Below are 23,220 nucleotides of genomic sequence, written 5' to 3' on the forward strand. Positions count from 1 at the left end.
TTTATGTGGATTAATTATTAAAAATTTGGTGCATTTTACAAAGGTTCAAGTCTGCAGATAATGATTCCTCTCCATTCTCTCCCAATGGGTTGTGTTTGTAATTTTCTTGAATATAAAAGTTGCATAATTCATGTGTATCGGCGGGCCACATCTATTAATTATGTCAGTCTTTTAGGTGCTTGCGTCTTTACCACGTCTTCTTTTCCTTTTATTCTTCCTCCCTCTTTTCCTCTCTTCCTCTCTCTCTATCGTCTTTACTGAATCACAACAGCAGTAAAGACATCCTCTGCAGTTATTTCCCCCTCTGTTCCTCTCTCTTATTAGTCAGTTCATGAGGGTCAAATGGACTGTGTCCAACTTTCAACTAGAAAAAGATGAAAGGAAACAGCGGAGAAAAGGAAAAAAGTTTGCAGTGGTGCTGTGATGTAAATGCCCTTATTTAGTAATTTATAGAAGAGGGAATTGAGCGCAACTCTGTGGAGATTCATAAACTATTGATGTGTCTAATCTTTCAGATCCTGCCAACATGATGATCATGATCTGTGTTAGCGTGAGATGCTTCCCCCCTCCACCCTCCCTCCTGCTCCTTCCTCTCCTCTCTCCCTCCCCCACAACTCTTGTTTCTGTCACTTTCCCCCCTGTTCTCCCTTCGCCTTCACTTTCTCCCAAAATTTTCAACATTTTGTTGCACATCACTAAAAGTCCTGATCAGGTCTGTAATGATGCATCACTCTTGTCTGAGTTGATAATACTGGCAATATTTGTCTGGAGTTATTATGAAATATGCAATATATAATGCCATATAAACACATTTTGGCTCTTTTTTAAGCCTATAAGATCAGGGTGTTCCTTGCACTGTTTGTTCATTTTCCTATGAAATATCCTAAACTTCGTACGTATCTCACGTAGGGTTTCAGTGGTATACCATAAAACCATACACAATGGAAACTGATGGATATTGTACAGTTTTGTAAATTTGCTTGTGTAAGTTATTGAAATTGGACCAAGAATCTCCCCTGTGTGCACATCTCCTATCCTCCTTGACTGCCTGTCAGATTTTTTACGAGTAATTCCCTCAATAAGAAAAATGTTTCAAGTTTAAATTATAACAGATTGTTTGTTTAGCCAAAAAAACAATCTGTTTTTACTCCGTTAAGGGCCACTGTATCTGATTCTAATAATAATGACTGTGTCATACTGTATGCTGATATTGTAAAAAAAAAAACAAAAAAAAAACATATTTTCTGAGATGGTTATCGTACTGTGAAAGTCTCATACCGTTGCAGCCCTTCGGACTTTCACCCAGGAGTCATGAGTTTGGAACCGTGTGAACTTTGAATGAATTTTGAGTTATTTTAAAGTACATCCTCACTATGTTTCCTTTCCTAAACATATCCAAAGTAACTCTACTTGATTAAATTGAACCTCTATAGCTTTATGGTATTTAAGTAACTTTACATTAAGGACATAACATTATTGCTGGGGTGCTAATTTGTAGGATCTCTGTCATGTGTGCATCATACAAACCATGAGGATATGTTGCTAAGTAATTGATGATTAAACTTCAGGGGCTTTTTGCACCACATTTTATTTATCTCATGTTCCAGGAGTGCAGCAAGGAAAGCAAATAGAACTCATCACCTAACCATACAATTTTTATTCCCTGGGCTCTGCTGACCTCTCCTCTCACAGAAAGTCTGGGAAAATGTGACCAGTACAACGCCCAACAACTGTCCTTTCTCTGTGTACAAAAGAAACAAAAAAGAAAGGCCCCTCCTCTCTGCAAATGTGTAAAAGATAGTGGTACTGTATGTCAGTTTTCTTCTTAAAAGAGCTTTCTGACCTCTGACATTTAGTGCATCACCTGCGGCCTTATGTCACCCTAAATTCAGCTTAAACCTACTCCTCCAGTTCTTGCAATCACAATAATTGCTGTAAGGAACAAATGAATACAACAAAGTCAAATGTCCAATGTATAATATAAAGAAGACCGTCCAAATTTACTTTAAAATTACTCCTGGTGATAAAGTACTATAACTTTGCAGAACAAAAATTTGTAATGACTAAACTCATGCAGCTCAAATAACAACAACAACAACAGCAAACGTGTGTGTGTGTGTGTGTGTGTGTGTGTGTGTGTGTGTGTGTGTGTGTCTCAGTATGCTTCCCTCTTCACATAATAGTCTCTCTTTCCTCTGTCAGTTGAAATAATGTGTGGTATAATCAGACACAGCTAACAAAAGCAACAGCAGGAATAGGGATCGAAATCTATGCACATCTAAATAATACAACCATCAGTATATGCCAAATCTCCCAGGCTACAATCTCCCCCCTAAGGGTGCATGCCTGGAGCTGATTTGTATACAAAACAAATCTAATGTATGCTTTCAACACATATTTAACATATGCCACTCACTGATAAATTATTCAAGACCAGGGGTTTAAATTTTTAATCGTCAATGTTTCGTCTTCCCAATAAGTAATGAGGAAATGGGCAGACAATGGGTCCGAAGAGAGGAATGAAAATATTTTGTTGATGTTAATTAAATGTAATAGTGATGTCACTGTAATGTCATGTGCACAGAGCGGTGTGCAGAAGAGAGTCACTGTTTCTTCTGTTTCTATATCTAATGAATCTCGACATCTTTACTTATTTCAACTCCTTTTACGTTTCTCTCTCTCTCACTCTCTGAAGCTTTTCTCCGTGTCACAGAAAATCAACACAGCACTGTAAACATGCAGATACAGTAGAGCAAACGCAACAGCAACTAATTTATCTCCACGCACCCACACACAGGCTAATGCAAAATAACTCCTCCTATATAAACACACATGTGGGCTTCAGTCTGAGTCAGTAACCCTTATCTCCACATTGACTAACACATGAGCTCACCCAGAAGTTGAACCATGAAGGTTAGATGTGTTCAGGAGGTGATTTGTAACACACAGATGATTCATAATGCGCCCATGCAAACTGTTGTTCAATGCAATAAGCGTTCAGATGCATGGCAAAAAATAAACACAGGCAAGCGGACTTGGAAGCAATAGGACCCACAGATGTAAACACATATGTAAATTTCTATGTTCATGTACATATATCTGTGCACACACACACACTATAGAGACACACCTGCCCCCTCGCAGGCAGTCACAGCGAAAATGTTCTGTCAGTCCATCTTTCTTCCAGATGTTAACTGTGTGTTTCTGTAATGCCTTTGTCTTTGCCACAGGCATGTTTACTCACACACTCAATAAAATGCTCAGACACAAATGTGCACATAAATGTCGCAGGCGCACTCATGCAGTCCCTGTGTGTCTTTGCCCTCAGCATGTTTTCATGCTATCGACAGGAGTGAGGAAAAATTGTAAACATGCCTGACATGATGACTGTCAAAAGTGCAAGGACAATCACTGATGACGAGAATTTGTCAAACAATCAGATCTTTCCTGAATAATAAGAAAAATATCAGGCACATGAGGTGTGTCTGTCATTGTTGGACTCAAGAGAGAATCCTTTTTTTAAAAAAAAAAAAAAAACCCAATGCCCTCATGGTAAATAAAACAGATTAAACACCACCTTGGGTGGCACTTGCAGACCACTACTCAAGAGCAACAAACAAAAATGCCACGTTTTTTGTGTGTGTGTTTCCACCAGTGTTTGTGGCACCAAAACCTGGGTGTGTTTTGGTTTTGTTTTGTTTTGCAACTCAAGAGAAGAGTCATAACTCAGTTGCATGGCTTTACACTCGGTTTCAGAAACACTGAGGGCCAAAATTATCGAATTCTAGAATGTGAGCAAACGTGTTGTAAAATACGATATTTATAAACTGCCATATTCAATCATTGGCCATAACTGCTTATCCTCTTAAAGGTTGCTGGGAGGCTGGAGCGTATCCCAGCTGTCGTTGGGCGGGAGGCGGGGTACACCCTGGACATGTTGCCAGAATATCGCAGGGCTGACACATAAAGACAGACAACCGCTAACAATGACAGTCACGCCTATGCAGGCAGTTTAGAGTCAGCAATTAACCTAACCTGCATGTCTTTGGAATGTGGAAGCAATCTGAAGAACCCGGATAAGATCGCGTAGAAGGGCCCCCTCCCACCCACGGTCCGCACCTCGCCCCAACCAGGGTTCACACCTGGGACCCTCTTGCTGTGAGGCAACAATGCTAACCATTAAACTACCATGCTGCCCACTTCCATATTATTACATTATAATTATGCAAGGTAGCCATAACTAAGCCTACAGGTTCCACTGTAATTAACAAAGAAAATACCGTGTTTGTGGCTGTAGTAACAGCACAGGACCGTAATTCTAATGTTATTTACCTAATGCCGGATCGCACATCAGTTTTATTCCTTTTTATTCCTTGTCCTGTATCCCACATGTTGAGACTGTAATGCATGTTTTGATTGTCTCTAGTTTTTAAAAAGTCACAACACTGCAGGACAGATGCTTTTCTAAAATCTGGCTTTTATTTAGTGGCTGTGAAGAAACCATCACGGGGCTGTTTTTGATGTCAATCAAATTGCACACACTTGGGTTAAGTGCAGGTTAACCTGTCATCGTCTTTGCTATACCACACCCAACAGGGAAAGTCGCGAATCACCACAATGTCACAAGCAGATTTAGGTGGAAAATGATGGAAACTACCACAAACAAAAGAAATGCAGCTACAACAAAGACTGGGAAACTACTTATAACTGGGTAAAATGGATGGAAGAAGATTCTTACTGAAGGTTTTTTTTTCAAAATTTGTGTTAATTTCCAAATTCATACAAGGGGAATTAAAACATGAAGCAACTACATGTGACATGCTGCGTGCCGATCCTTGGATGCATTCTGATTTACACCCAAAGATGAAAGTCACAGCAGCAGCAATAACAAGTGTCTACCACACTGTGCAGCCCAAGAGGTAGACTAGAAATGTTTTAATGTTCCTTTAAGTCAAACATTATGTCAAAATAATGTTCAACTTTTTTCTACCTCTCAGCATTGGTAGCATCGCCCACATTGTCCAACACAAACATGCACTTTGTCCCACACATGGTTTGTTGTAAATCTTGCTGGCCTCTGCAAGGATAACTTTGTAATGAAAATAAAACTATGTAGAGATGAAACTGAAACTAACTAACCAGCACGTTGTTCGTTGGCCATGGGCCACTGTTTAACATAACACAACAGCACAGGAGCTATTGGTCAGATGCCTGGGGATAATGGCATTGTCCAATGGTAAAAGCATCTAGTCATAGGTTTGACTCTGCATTTTTTCAGCTGCCTGTCCAGTTTACTCAAGTTGCTGACACCATCAAAGAACCAACATGTTGAGCGAGATCAAACACTTAACCACCCACACACAAGCAATTACAGCAATCAGCGAGACGGTCAACTTGTACAATATCTTTGCCGTACCGAAGTAAAGTTACTTTAAGGCAATTATTTCACAACTTATATCATAAACAACTCAGAGAAAATACAGAGGGCCGTACCTGAGCGATTGCAATGGTGGATACAGCATGTTAAGTTAGTTTTCTCTGACTCACCTATTTCTGCAACAGTTGTGTCTTGCCCTGTTTCTCCACTGAGTGTATTTCAGTCACTGTCTGGGTCTGGATATGGTGTCATCTGCGTCTGGACCTGGAGGACGGAGAGGGATGGCAGGTGATCAAGAGGGACATATATTTTGGTATTTTTTGTCTCAAGAAGGATGGCATCCCCAGTCACATACCAACTGGGTATGCCCAAAACATAAAACACACAGTCCCCTAACAGATGTTGAGTGATGGTACTGAATTATGCTTTTGTTTTGCTCACAAATAATCTTTGATGAAAAACCATCTTACTTGTGACACTTTGACCTGAAAACAGTCCAAAGCTTGCTTTTAGTCGAGAAACAACTTTACTTAGCTACAGCTGATATAAATGAGACACTTGCTGTCTTAATAATGTTTTTGACAAACAAAAAAGAAGAGATGAAACATTTAATGGTCTGATTTGATGGTGAATGCTTAACAAATCAGAGCTATTCAGCATCAGATTCAAAACAGGACCAGCTACATGAGCCAAACCCCACTGCATCCCATTTTCTACAAACAGCCAGTGTTAGTTACTTTAAAAAAAAAAATAACCACTGTATGGAAGAGCAGAAGACGGCTGCTGGAAGCTCTGAAAGAAGATAATAATTTGACCTTGAGTTTAGATTTTTTGTCAAAGTATTTTTATTTGCATAAACCTAACTAAACCTTAACTGCAGAGATTGCAGATAGAAAAAAGGGGTCAAATAAAAAGACAGAAAGATAATAGAAGGGCAGCATAACAACTAATAATGACCTTTTCTCCACTATGACCTTTCCTCCCACCTTTGTTCTTACTAGCCTTACTCCCTCCATCCCTTCATGATTTTCTCTTTCACTAAATGCTTGTCAAACCTAACCTTGCTTTTCTGTCCCTCTCTGTCACTCTGTCTGTCTCTCTGCCTCCTCTCTCCGGGTAAGAATAAGGAGCAGCAGTGCTATTCAGACTGGTAATTACATTTCTGTCTTTTGTTGGAGCCCCGTGTTATTTTCCATTAATGGCTGGACATATTATATAAGAGAGTCTTTATGGAAGTGATAATGGTTGGGGACAGAGGAGATGGCAAGCTGGCAAGTGTGTCAGTGTTGCTCTTTTTCACAGAAGGGGCATGGTGGAGCTTTCATTAATCCTTTAAGAGTGCACACCTAACCCTTCTGACACTAAACACACATCTTCAGCAAGATACAAGAGAAAATGTGACACACACATACAGGACACAGATACACTCACATGAACATATATGATCACCCCCCCAACACATGCCCGGTTCACACACATCAGCCCCACTCACCATTCAGAAAAGCAGAGAAATAGGCCATGGTGATATGCTGATGCAGAGGTTATGCCCACTTTCATGATATAATTTATTCATCTGTTGTTTGCAAAATGCTGTATGAAATATGGATGGTCTGAGTTTGGCTTTAATGTTTCATACGACCATGACTGTGGGAGCAGGAAGGCTAGGAAACATGGCCTCCGCTACACACTCAGTTAAATCGAACAGGATGGATGGAAAGAGGAAGCAGGAGATGACAAGAGGGTAAGTCACATGTTTATTTTAGCAAGATGCACTTATATGTATATGTTTACTAGATATGTATCTTTTACATGTTTTTACTTAGTGTTTGTGTGTGGAGGCGAATGGATTGTTAGAGATGGGGAATTACTTGTTTAAAGTAAATTTTGTTAGACTGTATGATCTACCACGCCTTTTACAGGCTAAGTGTTGTAATCCTTCCTCCTCTTCATATAAGTTATGACGAAGGTACTATGTGGATTTGTTGGCTCCCTATAAGCATTGATTTACACAAATGTTTCCTAGGATAGCAAAGACACTACCTGCCCTATTCTCCCTCTGTTTGTCTAATAGGCCTACTCATTGCCTTCATTGTTTGGGTTCGTTAGGTTTATGCATGAGGAGTAGGATTGGTTAGGGTTAGGGCAGTGATACTCAGCTTACAGCCAGCAGGCCAAATCTGGCCCCCGATAGGGTGCTGAGTGGCACCCCCAATCATTTTCTCATTCACAATAAAAATGAAGTGATTCACACTGGAAATTGCATTCGTACTTTTAATATACATAGGGTGCCAGAGTGTTTAAAAAAGCATCAATACAGAGCTTGCTTATCAAAAAAAACAGTGCCAGTGGTGGATCCCTCACATCCACCAACAGAGATCCTCGCTAAGCCCCTAATGTCCTAAAATCAATCTAGAAACATCCTAAAATCCTAGAAACATGTATGGAGCAAATTGAGTATCCTTGGGTTAGGAATGTCAGGGTAAGCCAGTCAGAGAAAGCGTATGATACTGCAGGTCACACCTTTGCAATCCCAGTATATGCAAATTTGCCAATGGATACAACAAAAAAAATGATTTTACAGCACAAAGGATGTGCATTAACCATTGCTCAACCAAAACAGGAAGAACATAACGTTTTAGTTATCTGCAAGCTTTTTGCAGTTACTATGTGAGGTTTAATATCACCAATTCAATATCTGACCAAACGTCTCCCCCTCTGTTCTTGAGTAATGATAGTGTGTAATGGCCAAGTGTTTTTGCTGAACATTATTCGTAATATTAGCTGAACATCTTAGTAATTTCAACCTTTTGGCTATAAAATGTCACCACTTTATCCAATAGGATATTTGTGTGAAATTTTGCCATAATTAGTGGATTAATTCTTAAATTATGGGCAAAAACATGTGTCATTGGGTATTAGTTACCTTAACCTTTCACCACCAAAATCAGTTCATTCTAAAGTCCAAGAGGATGTTTGTGCCAATGTTGAAGAAATTCCCTCAAGGTGTTCTTGAGAAATTGCGTTCACAAGACAAGACAGACAGGTAGATGGACGGACATTTGTTATAGTAACTGCTCAGGCAACCCACATGCAACTGCCAGGACACGGATGCACACTCACTTTGGCTAACTGAGATTGGTGAAGCTTAATAGGTTTCATGGCTTCAGCTTTACTTCTGAATGCATTTTTGAAGTGTGCACCACAATGTAACTGCTCCACAAGGATAACGTTTTACAGTCAGTAGGGAAAGGAGGGAAGGGGGAAGAGCAACCAATAACTCAACGCATATATTTTATGTGAGTATTGTATCATGATAGACTAGAATAATCTTAACCCAGCTTTTAGATTAAAAATGTTCACGCTTTAGCAGTAAATAAAAAAACAACAACTGTAAATGTATTTAGTTGGTATGGACAGTCATGTTTTAGGAGCCAGTAGGTGCGGTAATATATCTACACAGTTGCATAATAGCAAAGAAATGTTAGGTTTGTTTAAACACTGGTCACCCATAAATTTTAGCATATTCCTTCTCATATCGTACAAGTTGTGAAACACCAGCATATTAAAATCCATTTGAAATGCTATTAAACATTTACGAGAAATCCTTGTGTCCACAGTGTCCAAGTAAAACAGCATGTTACTACCAGAATTTGACACATTTCCTGTTTAAACAGGATATCACATAACACATAAAATGACATGATGATAATGATATAATGATGACACCAGGAGGGTGGAGGAGATGGACAATCCTTTGATGGGATGAACATAAATCTGTGATCTGTGATCATATTTTGTATTTAAATAGCACTATTTAGGCATGATTACATCCCTTATTCCAGCAGCCTTATTTTATTCATGCCTACATTGGCATATCTGAATAACACCCACGACCTGAGCAGTTACAATAACAATTGTGTCAGTGTTTTTCGCAGTATATCTGCTACACGGTATGGATGAACAGCTTGGATGTATGGTTGGCTTGTAAATTGACCATCATTGATTGTCTGCAGCTGTGGTTTTCCCATGAGGCCAGAACATGAAGGGATCAATGTGCTTTGGTAAAAGGTAAACCATAAAGCTGCCGCTGTATCCTGTAATGTGGATTATACACAGACGAGTTCACATGCAGCAGCAGTTTGCTTCCTATGATGTATATCATTGGAAAAACAAGCATGGAGAGAGGGCGTAATGTATAGTAAAATGACAATAATGCACTCTGCCACAGACAACTTTTTCACTTTCCCTTTACAGTATAGAATACAAATAAACTATGATAAAAAGAGATTCTGCAATGTTGTCCGGGAAGGAAAAACGTATATAGCAACCAACCACACAGCCATCACTTCTACGGCTAGAGCAAAGCATGATGGGAGGTGACAGTGGTGCCTGGGGCAACATGGGTGAAAGAGAGGAGACAGAGATAGAAATGGGGATGGGAAGCGTAGGATGGGGTGAGCTGTACTTTTACATCAGTCTATATAACGATGCACACACAGAGAAATTATCCTACAGCAGCAAATGAGGTTAAAAGGACAGATGATCAGCCCGCTGGATCTTCCCTTCTGATGTTTTGAGTTAGAGATGAGGACAGAGGGGTGATAAACCTTTAATAATTTCATAGGCTGCATGTGGTTTTATAGGTTTTCAGGCAAAACAGTTCAGATATAACATATTAATAGGGGCTAATAGAAATTTTGGTCTTCAAAATTAGCCATCTAGCTGTTTTCCCCTGCTTCCAGTGTTTGTGCTAAGCTAAGCTAAGCGGCTGTTGCCTCCAACTGCATATTTAACTGATAATCTTTAACAGATAAAAGTGGTATCAATCTCCTCATTTAACTCTTGGCAATAAAGTAAAAAAGCTAATTTCTCAAAATGACAAAAAATACCTTTAAATTGTCAGCAAGCAGTTTATGTACATTTAAATTCTATATTTCTATTCTACATCATACTCCATATCATATGTATTCAATGCAATAGTGCTCAGTATCGCTTCAGAAATTGATGATACAGTAGGCTAACTATACCAGCACCCTAACGTGATACAGATATCAATAGAACCTTTGATGTGAAAGGAGCGGTGTGTAGATATACTTTCCAACATTTTGGTAGCATCTCGGCATATTAACCAGCCAACTCCATCAATACAACACACTCAACTACAGACTGTATGGGTTGTAGCTGCTGCTGCAGGAGTGTGAGCTCTGCAACAAGGACAGCTATGTGAGTCCACCAAGCTGCACACACACACACACTGACATGGCTAACTGTTAGCATTGAGCTGAGCCATTTCGGTGGCAGTGTGAGTTTGTTGGGAGTATTTAACGGCTCAGTGGATTTAGCAGATTCTGATTTTTAGGCCGTGCTAGGATAAAGAAAAATCAAATGCAAGTATTGTTTGGTTGGAGAAAATTCAATTTTACTTTTTACTGGGTTATTTCAGTCAATACCAGTACTTTTGTCCAATTGTGTTGTAATGGCATTTTTCCCCAATGTTTTCTTGTTTGAATCTGACGCAATGAGACTTACCTCACTATCAGCAACATTTACAATGCAAGAAATGGCTAAATTCATCGTTTTCCATTAGTTCGCTTTTTGTTTGTCATTTGTGTTTTATGTCCTAACACTGATTATAAAAGCAGTGTTGTTTGTCAAACAGATCTTAATTTTCAGATTTTCGAGTGCACCACTAAATGCACCACTGAAAATGACTTTTTACGGGCAACTGCAGGATGTCACCCTGATGACACAGTAATGTAGCGTGATTGATTACAATTTTTAAGTTTTTGGAACCTGATTTATGCTGGTATCAACTGAGAACAGTAGGAGTGCAGCAGCAAAGTGAAATATGACAGCAACTAACAAATATTTTTTATTCATCGATTAATCTGTTCAATCAATCATGTAGTCTATAAAATATGAGATAGAGTGAAAAATGCCCATCACAAGTCTCAGAGCCCGAGGGGACGTTTTCAAATTGCTTGAAAAAAAATGTAGAAAATCCTCATTATGTGAAGCTAGAACAAGCAAATATTTGACATTTTTGCTAAATGTCTGAAACTGTTTATTTTTCATCGAGACAACAAAATGGCTTTATGTAAAATACTCAATTTGAACTTAAATAAATGAGACATACAAAACATGGTCATAGTGTGGAGCTGTACAAACAGCATATACTAGTCAAAGGTCACCAGCCTTGCAACCTTGTCTCTTCATACACACATTAATACTTAATAACAAACAAAAAAATGATCCCATCTGAAAGTCAAGTTGTTTGTTCTTGTATTGAGAGGATGAGTGTGATTGATTACATTGTGCTGAGAAGGATCTAACATGGTGTCCTTCAGCTCCTCCATCATTACATGTGTCTGCAAAGGTAATACGTCAGAGTTATCGTAACAACATATCATCCTCATAATGCACTGTAATGAGATTTCCAGCCACACGTCCATTGACTTCAGTCTGTCTGCACCCTCTCAAACAGAGACTGAAATTGGTTCTGGCACTAAGAGGTACTGAAAAGCAGAGAAAAGAAAGAAAGAAAAGAAGCCTGACTGTTCTAAAAAACATTTTTCCTGGTGTTTGTTAGAATCGATGCGATGATGGATCACTGTGTGTTAATATAACAACGTCTGCACAGGAAAAAAAATGTTTGTGTGTTTGCTAAACCATATTTAACATTTGTATATGCATGGAGGGTAAATGCACAGCCATCCATGCACGTGTGTATGACTGCACATGCATGCATGTGTTTGCACTTTGTGACAGAATGTGTGTAGTCGAATGACTTCTGCTTCTTTGAGAGATGTTAGTCTACGTGATCTTAAGATCTGTAATTAGTTAATTTAACAAATCATTATCAACATGATACTCATGATTGAAATCAGTTTGTATGTGATCTTGTCATACATGACCATTTTTTTATTGTGTGTGTGTGCGTGTGTACCTGCATACAGGTGTGTCTCCCTGTATTTGTCATGTTATGTCAGAGGAGCCAGCAGGTTTTCTCATTAGTGAAAAAAGAAAGCTCTTTCATGCCTTTAACCCACGAGAGTCTAAAGATAAAGGGAGAAAGACGGGATGACAGACATGGGCTGGGAGGTAGATTACAGAGAAAAAGACCATGATTGACTTATTGAGTGACTTAATATGTTTTTAAATTAGAGGAAACAAAACTGGAGTGAAAGCAGAGGGAAAAAAATAAGAAACAAAACTGGTAGGGTCGAGGCAGAGGGAGTTAGACAGGGCAGACAGCAGACATAACATTATTTATGGGCTGGGAGTAAGGTAACATGAAGCTACATCACAGATCGGATTTGTCTTCTAAAAGCCATGTGAGGACTCTGAAGCACTCATACACGCTAAGAACACACACACACTCATAGTAGCGTACTAACACACCTCTAATCCAATTCATCTATCAATATTTCAGCGTGGCAGAGCGGGGATGCTGCTGTTACCAGGCAGATTAAGAAACAATGATTTACAAATCATAATCATGATCAACAATTGACAAAACTGTTGGATGGATGGATAGATTGATAGATAAGCCTGTTCTCCCTCCAAAGTCATCAATTACTGCTGCTTTTGCAGTGCTTTCAGCTTTAGATGCTAATATTAAAAGCCAACTTTCACGCCTGTTTGACACGCCACTTGACATCGGCAGCTGAGAACATGGCCGAACAGAACCGTTCGCTGTGTTATTATACACTGCCAGACAGCTGGACAGCACCTGACTTGGCAGCGTGACACATGAACAGTCAGCATCAGATAAGAAAGAACCTGGCACATCCACATGATGCATCAGATTGAAACGCTGCCAGTAACAATGTAATATAAGGAACACAAAGGTCCCTACAGGGCAAGTGGGAGGGGCAGTGAATGGCTCCAACAAACCCTGGACTTTCATGAGGGAGTCTGGTGTTTTGCTTCCTGTCTGAATGTGATGTTATTTTCTACACCTTACCATTTGCCTAATCCTAATCTTCCGTGCCAGCATGTGCGTTTGTTGACATCCCAACATTGGTTACCATGTGCTTTTGTTGCCTAAACATCACCACGTGCAGCAGCATCCAACTATGTGCTTGTGTTGGAATCATGGTAACGGTATCCATACATACATACATACATGCATACCTACATACATAGACAGACAGACTGACAGATAGATGTAGTCATGGTAACATGGTTTTATGTCTTACACAGAGAGCTTTGACCATTTAGTTAAACACTACGTACACTAAACGCAGGTCTTTGCTAGTTTGCAATATTTAGTGGCTTGTGATTATTAGAGGCTCTGTATGCCACATCAAACTAATGTGCACCCACTGCATGTTCCCCTCCTGCACCCATCACCTCATTGGTCTGGCTGCAAAGGGCTGGCAGGCTGGGTGGAGGGACTGATTCAGTATCCAGGGAGAAAGAGGGGGGATCACATCTGGACCACAGACTGAGCGAGAGGAAGAGCAGGAGGAGGAGGATGGGTGGAACACAGTACACTCAGTTGAATGAATCACTGCCCCTAACACACATGCACGCACGCACACACACACACACACACACACACACACACACACACACACACACACACACACACACACACACACACACACACACACACACACACACACACACACATACATACACCGTCACCCCATCTACCCTTCCCCACAGCATGTTGCACCCTGCAGCACCCACTGCCATACAGCTGCTGACCCCCCTTTTACAACACTATAACACAGACGTAGTTACAGTGCATTCAGCTCACACGGAAGCCCATACAGCCACACACATGCTGTATCCAATTTAATCCCCATTTGATATTTTTTCCCATCTATCCAACTCAACAAAGGAAACTTTATTGAATCGCACATTAACACTCCTTTCATCAGCACTGAATTTGCATTTATGCATGCTTGAAAATTTCAGATCAATTTTAAGGAGCGCCCCGTGGTCATGTTTGGCCTGTTATAAATATCAACTCACTACTAATGGCATTTACACTGACATTTCCACCACTCTGTTTTCCTCCACAGATGGCGTTAATGTTTTTGGTAATGCCCAGCGTGCTTCGAAGTCTCCTTACAAGAACTTTGCCCCTCAGCTTTTTTTCCTATGCGTGTGTGTTTTCCACAGACACGGACACACACATAGACACAGCCAGGCAGTCAATGGAGCTCCAGTGTGGTGCGGTGATTGTGCTGGTCAATGTGCTCCGCTGTGTGACTGCATGCCCCCAAGACTGAGGCTGAGTCTAGACACGAGTCAGCCAAGCCGCCCTGCTGACCTATATCCTACAGTTACACTAAGTGAGAGGCATAGAGAAACAGAGAAAGAGAGAGAGAGGGGAAGAGCAAGGGAATAGAGAGCGGGATGTGGGTGTGTGGGGGGGAGACACGAAGAGAGGATGCAGAAAGTGAAAGGCTGCCATAAAGTAAGAGAGCAAATTGAGAGAAGGGGGGAAGAGATAGGAATGAGAGACAGAGAGCGAGCTAACATGCAGACAGGAAAGAGGGGGATGGAGAGGGGGAAAGAGGGAAAGTGAGGGAGCGATGCGGCTATGGATAATTCAGAATGAGTTAAAAGGGGGAAGGGATAGGAGAAGAGGAGAGATTGGAAGTGGCAGCCACTAAAGCAAAGAGAGAGCGATGGCTAAGTACAGTATGTAAAGCAAAAGAAACAGAGGAGAGAGAGAGAGAGAGCACGGAAAAAAACCCCAGGAGGAGGACGTCGACAGACACATTAAATTACCAGCATAATATCATTGAAAAGCATCAAAAGTTAAGGACACGGCCTTCCAACCCTCTTTAATATGATCGGCATGATTGTGAGATATTTCTAGCATTTTCATCATGTAAATAAGAATTTTGTTTGGAATTTGTGACTCAACTGTCAGCTCATTTCTGTAGCTGGTATGGACGGCAGTCATCAATTAACCATTTATGAATTTTTAAACTAAGCCTCGTGTGTGTGTAACCTGCAAATCTGTTGTTATAGCATTCATTAAATTGCGCATAAGTAATAACAGTTGGCTGGTAATGAATATTTGGTAACCAGTTAGGAGTATAAGCTTTGAATCGTATTCAATATGTGACACAAACTGCACTCAGTTGTTGGTAAATTTCTGTGTAATGAAGAATTTATGGTTGGTTTCTTGCCTTGAATTTTTTTTTAGGAAACGCACAGTTAATATAGTAATACCATACTAACAAAACAACCGTTATTTTTTGCAACTTGCATTATCAAAAATATACATCATTGCTGAAGTCAGTGAGGTTTACAACCAAATTTCTTAACTTTGGCCATCTCCAGTATCATTCTATATGATGAATACATGATCAGTGATATTGTAAATACACAATACTATTATTTTAGGCACAGCAGCCATCCTTTTGTTAAGGTTTGTACACATCCACACTCACTAAGGCTGCTCTGAGGTAACTTAGTGTTTACCATCTCAACCATAAACCTCAAAGGACAAATCATCATCTATGTCTTTCCAATTTTTTCTTTCTCTTTTCCCCATTACTCTTCCTCCCATATATGGGAGAATGAATAGGCCCAGACAGAAGAGGACAAAGACTTAACATGTTTTTTTCTCTTTTCTTCTGCACATTGAGAGGATGAGCTGGACTGTACTAATAGTCTTTGTGTGTGTGAATGGGACAGAGGGCTTTTTGTGTGTGTGTTCCAGACAGCGGCGCATAAGGCAGGACTTAAGTAGATGTTCGCCAAAGCGTACATAATGCCAGAGAAATATCAACTAATCCCTACACTCTTCTACCCTATACCCCTCCCTCAACATCCATTCTTCTCCTCCTCCTACTCATCATCACCATCACCATCACCACCACCACCACCATTATCATCATCATCATCATCATCATCATCATCATCATCATCATCATCATCATTTTACAGTCCTGTTACAATTCACCATTACAGTAATATTTTTCATCACTTTCTACATCTGACAAAAGTTTAAAGGAAAAAAAGAGTCAAAATCAAAATTCAGATGTACATACAGATCTGGAATCACACACTGCACTCTCTCTCACACACACACTCCATGGGGGATTGTTGTTGTTTCTTAATCCTGGTGGATTAACAGACTAACAGACTCATTTTACCTCAACCCAAACAAAGAGAGATGTCAAATCATCCACCCAACGCTAAAGGTGATGATCGTATTAACATGATGAAGCTGTACGTGTTGTTTTGTGTGAGTGTTTTTGTGGGGGGTGCAGGATGTGGTGTGGTGGTGGGGAGCTATCTCGCACCGACTGCAAGACATTAAAAAAAAAAGGGTTGAAATTCATAACACCTGTTGGGAGATGCATAATCTTGGTCAGACATAAATTCTCTCAGTCACACGAAAACACACAGCATTTACACATTGGAACACAACATTAGAGCATGCGCCAGCACTTTGATTGCATAGGATGTCATTAGCCAATGTGCTAACTCCAATATTCTCACAGAGCTGTGAGTGTAAACTGCTTAAAGACGTAATCTTATATGCTCTGTAGGAAACGCAGCATTCTGTCAAACAGTGGTGCTGCAGAGTGTCCACTAATCCACATGCTAGACTCCAGATTAACGAGAGGGGATGGGGATGGGGATGTGGGCGAGGGAGGGGTTAAAAACATGCCGCCCAGACCCACCCCCAACCGCACACGATCATCACCACACATACACACACACGATCACTCCCCCTCCCTTCAGATTATAGTGCTTAGTGCTGCCCCTGTGCGACAGACAGTAAGAGGATCTCTGGGTGGCGTCCCCCAAGGCTCCGTTATTGGTCTTCCTGAAAAGCCCCCCCAGACTGGACACCTATAGACAGGGTGCTAGTCAGAGGTCAAGAGTTTAGGGTAGGAAGAGTATGAGATGAGGTGGTTATAAAAGATACATCTGTTTGTTTGGAAGAGAGGGATTACTGTAAATACGGCCAGTGATGCCTCAAGAGAATAAAGAAGAAGAAAAGCTTTTAGAAAAAATCGTGACATTCTAGGAGAGTGGAGATTAAAATTTGATTATGACCATTCATTTCACAAAACCACAGTCCAGGATGTGAGATAAAACAACATCTAATTATTCTTGAAAAGCTACGAATGCACACACACTCAAATCAGAGTTCAGTTTCAGTGGTCCTCTTCAATAAAGCCTAATATCAGAAAGTGTCTCTCCTCAGGCCGACCCGTCTTTCATGAACCATCAGTGAATATTAAATGAAGATGCTGATTTGCAAAGCTGTTGCCGTATCCTCCGTTGGTTTATATCATTAAGAACCACTTCTGAAAATCAACATAACTATCAAATAGCCCTGAACATGAAAGCCTTGCACAGTCCCAGTTTGCAATTTCCTCCCCATGTCAACGTCAACGTTTATTAAGCTCTCCCAAAGAAATCAACGACGACTAAATTATTTTGAGAGAGCCTCAGGCTACAGAGGCATATTCGATATGCCTACCAAAAAATATATCTATCTATATAAATATATATATAAATTAAGAGGAACAGGGAGAGAGGAAATAAGGGGAAAATGAGTGACTCAAAGTAAAACTAGATTTAATATCTTAATGGCTTTGTGTGTAAAAAAAAAAAAAAAAGAAGAAGACGAAGATAATAGAGAAATCCAATTAAAATCTGATGATTGGCACTGTGAGGTAGAGACATGAAACTGTTTGTCTGAACCACTGGCCCTATATAAAGCTTTGATTAGATGATGCTAGTAATAGTACCAGCCAGACTAATAGGTTGTATATTTTTAACTTTGATATACCACAGGCTCTAAGCACTTAACACAGATGTACAACACTGAAGCATCAAAAGGAGCTCTTTCAAAGTACAAACAATGATTCATTACAGGAAGACAAGAGGATGAAATTTTGACTTGCATGAACACATAAAATCATACTGAGACATACTCAGAGAGCATGTGTGTGTGTGTATGTGTGTGGTGGGTAAGCGTTTCCCCTAATGCTTCTCAAGGTGACTTGGCCTTCCTCCTTCAGGGCTTTCCTTTCAATTCTTTTTGGGATTGAAATTATGATGAAGTAATTTTTCTACAGAAATTGCCTATGTCACTTGTGGTATCTCTCGGCAAATTTCTCAAGTGTATTTTCAATCTCTCCCTCTCTCTCTGTCCTCCTCTCTCCATCTCTCATCTCTCCCTCTTTGGCTTTCTTTCTCTTTCTCTTAGCTCTCTCTTGACATGTCAATGCGTCAATGTCACATTACGCAGAGGCAATATATGTGAAACAATTTGGGAAAATATGAGCAACCTCTTCATTTCACACCAGCATAACAGCCTGTCTTTGAGGTATACAACCATGCTCGTATATAAATATTTATACAAAAGACACGTGCACACACACAAATGCACTCAAAAAGTCACAGATACATGTGCTCATACCCCCCAACACACACACACACACACACACACACACACACACACACACGTAGAATCTCACAGCAAAAAATCACCTGCTTGTTTCAGGGGAAAATAAGAGGCAGTGTGGAACATGTCGTCAGATTGGAGAGGGAGATTCCTCAGAGACCTGTGGCCTAATTTCTTATTTTCAAGAGGAAACTTATCTAATTATATATAAGTTAACTTCCTAGTGGTCGATTCAAGGGCAGCACTGACTGGTATGAATGAACAGCCTTAAAAGAAACAAGGCTACCACATACTGCTCACCTCAGGCCAGTTGTTTTCTCTCTATGGTCTTTCAACACACAGTCATATCTCTCCACTGGTGTGCTGTTCCCACACAACAGCAGCAGCACAATGTTGTTTTGTTGTTGAGTTAGTGGCATCTCCCAATAATCACGAAAATTAGTCTTTTTTATATTGTTTTGTTGTTACATTTCATCTAAACAAAGATGAGCAAATTTATATTCTCTGCCATGCATTCATTCAAACTCAATCCACTTAGTTTATCGTGTTCAGTTTAAAAAATAGTCTTGTATGATGCAGATTAATCCAGCAAGGTGCTTTAAACTCTAATCAGATCTACTCTATAGGGGGTAACTGTAGTGAAAGTATGAAGTGTCTGACACTGGAATACCATTTCGCTGCAGGCAGTCAGATGGAAAACAACTCACATATTTGCAGCATACTGTCTGGCAACATTATACTTACAAATATTAATGAATATGGCTGCATCACATTTCCCAAACATCACCTCAGAGAAGGCTTTGCAATGGAAAAGGCAAGTATTCAATGTTATAACAATGAAGCTTAATGGAACAAAAGGGCAAAATGTTGATAAAAACAGAAAGTAACGGGTTGAAAACAAGACTCAGCTTCTCAGTTCTGCTTCTCAAACATGTCTGCCGGTACAGAACTGCTCTCTGTTACCACAGCAGGGCTCTACAGTGGGAGCATTTCGCTGCACATTTGCGTGACAGTGAGAATTTGTAAATGTGAAAAATTATATGGCCGCACTGGCAAGTGACTGAGGTTGGCAACATGCACTGGATTGCTAATTTTTGATGCTAATTACCATTATCAAAGAGCAGTGTACAAGGCATTAAAAGTAGTACTTTTAATTCAGCGCCTTTAGTATTTGGATCATGTCGCTCATGAAAAAAAAAAAGAGTACAGATTTAGTGGGAAAGATTTAGTAGTCAACAGCTGTTATTTCAAGAGATCCGATACATATTGAGCATTTAACATTTAGGTTAATAAGTATTGGATCAGACTGGGTATCGACAAGTACACAAGATTTCTGGACTCAGATCAGGATCTGGCCCCAAGAGAATCTTGACCAGTGCAGTGATTGTGTGTTGGAATCTGAGGACTGCCAGAACACTGCTACTTTGGCGCAGCCTGTGTAGACAGTATGTAAGCACCTGCACACATGCCATGTTTTTTGTGCCCTCAGATCCATTGTTGGCAATGTAAACACGTAAAAGGTGTGCTCAAAAGTGAGTGACACGAATGCAGGGCACCAGCATCCTCAGGAGTTCCCACGTGCCTATTTTTCGGGTTACGATAGCTGCACTCGAAGTTCAACTTCTGAACGTAGCAATGCGCACCAGATGTCAAGTGACAAGGAACAACCAATCACAGCAGATATCTTTCCTTTTTTCCGTAAACATCCGTCTACCATAAATATGGAGACGTTGATCGTTTTAATAATGAACCCACAGCTTTACGATCCATCCCTAGGATGATATTTTAGGCCTAATACAAAGTTAAAAAAACAACGCTGGGAGAGTCAGCTCTGAACCCTGGATTTCTATCCATCCTAGTGTAGCATGACATAATGCAAACATTTGCCAACTGAAACTAAAGGTTGGAGGATTTGAGTATGAACTATGAGCATTGCCTTAAAAGAAAAAATGAATAAACTATAAACTAAAATAATAAACTATTTAGGCCTCATGGTGGCACCAGTGGAGACTTTAATGGACGAACAAAGTCATTCTGTCCTCTGGGCACCATGAATGTCTGTACCAAATTCCATGGCAACCCATCCAATAATTGTTGATATATTTCAGAATGGACCAAAGTGGTGGACTAACCGACAGATCGACGTTGCCATCCCTGCAGCCACGCCGCCAGCAAGGCTAAAAAAAAGGGAGTGGGAGCAAAAGAAAAATTAAAATAGAAAACAAAGCATGCAAGCATGAAATAATGACTGACGTGAAGGACACACAACAGATTCACAAACAATCAGATAGAATAAAATTGACAACCTTCAAGGCAGGAAGACTTGCAGTCAGACAGGTAGACAGATGGAAGGGGATAGATGTAGCAGGCGGTCAGGCAGCCAATAGAAACAGACAGTGAAACATAAAGGCAGAAGGACCTAAGATCCCATCTCGGCGCAGAGTGCTGCTTTCTCCTTCTCCAAGATCAGCCCTTAGGCATGGCCCAGTCTGCTTCTCCTGCTCCCTTCCTCCCTCTTACACCATATGGACGGAGCAGCCTACTCTCATCAAACACAACCTCTATGTTCTTTTTTTTTCTCATCCTCGCTCAACAGACGACGTACATACTTGCTCATGTTTAAAGTCATTTCTCTGCTATCTCTGTGGCTTTGGGGGAACAGTGAATAGTTGGCAATGAGGGGTAATCCTTCTTAATGGAGTCCCCAGCCCTCAGATGGATTGAAGTCCATGCAGCACACAGATCACATAAGGACACATTTTTATTGCTTTGACAAAAAGGGATGAAACCTTTATTGTATACTGAAGAGCTAACTACCCACCCTCTTTCATGTCAACCCCCTCCCTGTCCGTCTCTCACTATCTCCTCTTCTCTTTATCTCTTTCTTCTGTCTGCCTGTCTTCAAGAGTGTTTCATCCTGACCAGTCTGGGATTTTATCACGCCTGCTTTGGTCATTACATCACAATTATGGAGCTGTTGGTACAGGAGGAATAAGAGATGAAAAAAAAGGGGAAGAGTGGAAAAAAGCGACAGATGAAATGTAGGTCAGTGGAGATGTGCTCGGGGCAGTTTCTCTCTCTGTTTCTCTCTCTCCCTGGGCCACAGCTAAAGAGGCTAAAAGAGACCGGGGGTGAAAGTGCCTCTCACCCACACCTGCCTCTCTCCTACCTCACACAGAAGCTCCGGCACTGTTATCTCTTAGAAAACCGCTCTAATGACAGACGCTGAACGCCAGACATGATGCTGATCATGTGTGACAGGAGTGGCTCTTTTCAGCACCGACAGGACAGACACTCAATTCTGCACATTCATGACATGATCAGCTTTTACATTTTCTTAATATTTCTTTGAGCGGGGCACCAGGGGTCACCAGGAGTTGGCCTCAGGTCAGAGGAGACCTGCTGGGGTTTCCTTTTTGGCTCAGTCAATCAAGATCTACCACTGTCATCACTGCTGTGGTTATAAATCTGCTAGTGAAGTGTAATGATTAGACAAGAGCACTGTAAACTAGTCTGAGAGCTCAGCTGTCCCTGTTTAACCTTAAAAACAAGTAATTAAAAATACTGTCTTACATTTTGGTGACATATTATACCATCTTCTACTGTAATGAACCATCACAAGGGCATGATTTTTATTGCACTAAGACTGTACAAGTGTGATTATAAATACACACTCGATGATTTCCATGGGATCATTACAGTAGTCCATAAAACACACTGAAGTTCATGCACCGAAACCAAAAAAATAGAAGATGGAAAAAAGGAGATGAAATTAGAACGGACCATATTTTTTGTATTAGTGTTTGTTAGCGAAGTTGTTTATTTGTGCTGGTTTCTAATTAGCTTATGTTCTTTTGTGTATGTTTGTAATAAATACAATAAACATGAAAGACAATAATGTTTGGGGGTTTTTTTTGTTGTTTTTTGAGGGAGTTGGGTGGGGTGGGGAGGGGCTAAGGAAAGCTTGCCCAGGGCACAGAATGTGCCAGGTCCACCACCACCTACAAGTATGCCAAATTACACCATACCAAACTAGACACTCTGCCAATTTGTTTTTGTCAGAATATAATAAAAATACACATGTCAAATATTGAGTGACCATCATCCATCCTCATAGTTTTAAGTAACACGGGTAGAAATTTGTACCAAACATACTTGTACCTGTGACTTGTACATACATGTTACAGACTGCAGCCTACACTGGGTCAGCTATTGTACTGTGCAGTTATCTTGTCAGTATTTCAGTGTTTCTCAGAGGGAGGAGAAGACCCCACCCTGAAAAGCCATCCTGACGACACCTGAGACAACTCGTGTCATATGAGCTGCTCTTCTTTCTGTGACATAAGATCTGCTAATCTCTCCATAAGATATATAGGACAAATGTTAAGATTTTTTTTTAGTATTGTCTTATATAGCTACCTTTATATAATATTCATGGTGT

The 23,220-nt window shown here is 40.4% G+C and overlaps 1 protein-coding gene across 2 annotated transcripts in view; it reads right to left on the reverse strand.

Annotated features, from left to right (window-relative positions):
• The window catches only part of trpm6 (transient receptor potential cation channel, subfamily M, member 6), a 118,706-nt gene that overhangs the window by 47,983 nt on the left and 47,503 nt on the right, over window positions 1-23,220 (reverse strand). For both annotated transcript variants that reach the window (XR_015776478.1, XR_015776477.1), the window contains one exon: window positions 5,548-5,641. The gene's annotated coding sequence lies outside the window, so the exon portion shown is untranslated. The remainder of the gene's footprint in view (window positions 1-5,547; window positions 5,642-23,220) is intronic.

The sequence above is a fragment of the Plectropomus leopardus genome, chromosome 4, assembly GCF_026936395.1.
Source record: "Plectropomus leopardus strain MGB_pleo_1.0 chromosome 4, ASM2693639v1, whole genome shotgun sequence".
Lineage (NCBI taxonomy): Eukaryota > Metazoa > Chordata > Actinopteri > Perciformes > Serranidae > Plectropomus > Plectropomus leopardus.